The following is a 2784-nucleotide window of genomic DNA, read 5'->3' on the forward strand; positions in this document are numbered from 1 at the left end:
ACTTGATGCATAAGAATAACCTCCAGGATAACCTCTCGACTCTGTTTGGAATCTCTCAGCCATTGACACTTTGTCTCATTTCCCTCTTCCCCCTTTTGGTCGAGAAGGTTTTCTCAATCCCTTGATGCTAAGTCTCAGCTCATTCTAGGGATTTTCTCAATCCCTTGATGCTGAGTCTCTGCTCATTCCAAGATCTCTGTCCCACATTGCCAGGAATGTCCACACCCCTGGGAGTCATGTCCCATGTAGAGAGGGGTAGGGTGGTGAGACTGCTTGTTGTGTTGGCTGGAGAGAGGGGCCACATCTGAGCAACAAAAGAGGCTCTCTTGGGGGTAATTCTTAGGCCTAAATTTTAAGTATACTTGACCTATCCTTTGCGGGGTTAAGTTTCATATGAATAAACCTCAAGACTGGGGGCTCTGCCTATAGCTTTGGTTGTCCACACTGTTTGTGAGAATATCAAGAATTCAACTTGGGGAAGTTGAATTTCTCCCTGTTCTCACCACTCCCTGAAGGGGGCTTTGCAGATACTTTCCCACTCATTGATCGAATCACTCTGGGATTAATCGGGGCATCACTCTGGACAAACCAGCAAAATCTCATGCCCTACCTGAAATTCCAAGTACTTATGGCTTTCAATCAGACTATATACATAAGTTATATTAGGAGATGCACTAGTCAAAATATTAATTTTGTAACAAATAAACATTTTTTGCTTTAGTCTCACATAGAAGGTGACATTTTAAAATATTAATTGCCATCATTTTCAGTACCCTGCAATAACGACATTCCTTTGTTCTTCCTCATGCAAAAACATTTTTAAAAATGTACCTTGTACATTGCACTGTTATTATACCCTCTAGGCATTCCTAGATTATACAATCTCAATCTTTAACATCTATCTTTCTGATTTCAATATGCCCCCAGCCCTCCTCCCTCTATCATTCTCACATGCAGCTTCATTCAGTAAAACTGAGGATATTTGAACTGCATCCTAAAAATTGAATAGGGTTTGTTGCTAAGAGAGTAAACCAAAGTAAAATAGTCAGGGGAAGATGGATCCACATTGCAAGGTGAGGAAACACTTGAACACATTCAGGATGCAGAAAAGGAGATCCAAGTTCTATAGGATTATGCATCTTATATCAGTTTCATTTACACCCAAATTCATTCATTTAGATACAAATACAAATGGGTATCTAATACTTTAAAATCCCATGAAGTGATATTGTGCAAAACAAAAGGTTGCAATCTCAAAGAAAAGCACTGTTTTCATTCATATGTCCAAGGAAATTGTAAATGGACCAATATAAAGAGTTCAAGAAATAGTGCCACTAAAAAAAGGTAAGTTACTTTATACATAAAGAGCTCTACATCAGTTTAGATGTTTAAAATACACATCACATGCTTACTGGTCTCTTTCTTTATGTCACATATAATTACATGATTGATAGAAGGAGTATCAGAGGACATGATGGAGGTAATGGATAAAAGACAACATGCTAGTGAATATTATTTCCTTTACTTTAGACTTCATTAGAAGCCAAGAAAATACAACGTTAAAGAAAAGCTACACACCTGAAACTGAGTTTTTTTTTTCCTGGGACTGACAGAGCTGATTTGCAACCTCTCCTTTTTGGGGTTTTCCTAGTGATTTATCTTATCACAGTAATTGACAACATGACCATGATTTTGTTAATCACAAGTGATTCAAAACTTGACACCCCAATGTATTTCTTCCTCAGTCACCTGTCCTTTGTAGATGTCTGTTATTCCACCACTGTCACTCCTCAGATGCTAGTTAATCTCTCATCCAAGAGAAAAACCATTTCCTTCATTGGTTGTTTTATACAATTCAACTTTTTCATCGCCCTGGTGATCACAGATTATTATATGCTGATGGTAATAGCTTATGACCACTGCATGGCCATCTTTAAGCCTTTGTTGTATGAGAATAAGATGTCCACACGCATCTGCTCCTCTCTGGTCACTGCTCCCTATATTTACAGCTTTGCAAATGGTCTTGTCCACACCGTCCTGATGCTGCATCTGTCCTTCTGTGGACCCGATGAGATCAACCCCTTTTACTGTGCAGACCCACCTCTATTAGTCCTCGCCTGCTCAGACACCTGTGCCAAAGAAACTGCCAGGTTTGTGGTGGCTGGTTTCAACCTCACCTGTTCTCTCACCATCATCCTTGTCTCTTATATTTTCATCTTCACAGCCATCCTGGGCATCTGCTCAGCTGAGGAGAGGCACAAAGCCTTCTCCACCTGTGGGTCCCATCTGATGTCTGTCACCATCTTTTATGGAACTCTGCTATGCATGTATTTGAGGCCCCCTTCTGAGACATCTGTACAATAGGGGAAAATTGTAGCTGTTTTTTTTTTATATTTTTGAAAGCCCTATGTATAATCCTTTCATCTATAGCCTGAGGAACAAAGATGTTAAAAGATTACTAAGGGAAGTTTTTCCAAAGAAATTTTTTGCCAAATAAGGAAGGGATTTTGGATGCAGGCTTGTAATATAACTTCATTATCTGACCTATTAGGCAACATCTCAAATTACCAAGTCATTTTCTATCATTGAGTAATTTTGCCTTTATTAATTCACTTACAGAAGTTGGAACAATGTATAGCATTTTTGCATTTTTTGTTAGAGTTTATGGTGTCATCTCGGGAATTTAGAACACTTACACACACACACAAGCTCATAAAATTTCAAAGACAACCCAGAAGGTACAATCACTGCTCTATATAACCAAAAAACAGCAGATGACTCCAT

At 38.9% G+C, this 2784-nt stretch overlaps 1 pseudogene; it reads left to right on the plus strand.

Annotated features, from left to right (window-relative positions):
• Nucleotides 1–1499: 1499 nt before the first annotated feature.
• LOC143645598 (olfactory receptor 5M10-like) lies at nt 1500–2497 on the plus strand (annotated as a pseudogene).
• The last annotated feature ends 287 nt before the right edge of the window (nt 2498–2784 follow it).

The sequence above is a fragment of the Tamandua tetradactyla genome, chromosome 9 (genome assembly GCF_023851605.1).
Source record: "Tamandua tetradactyla isolate mTamTet1 chromosome 9, mTamTet1.pri, whole genome shotgun sequence".
NCBI classification, from domain to species: Eukaryota; Metazoa; Chordata; class Mammalia; order Pilosa; family Myrmecophagidae; genus Tamandua; species Tamandua tetradactyla.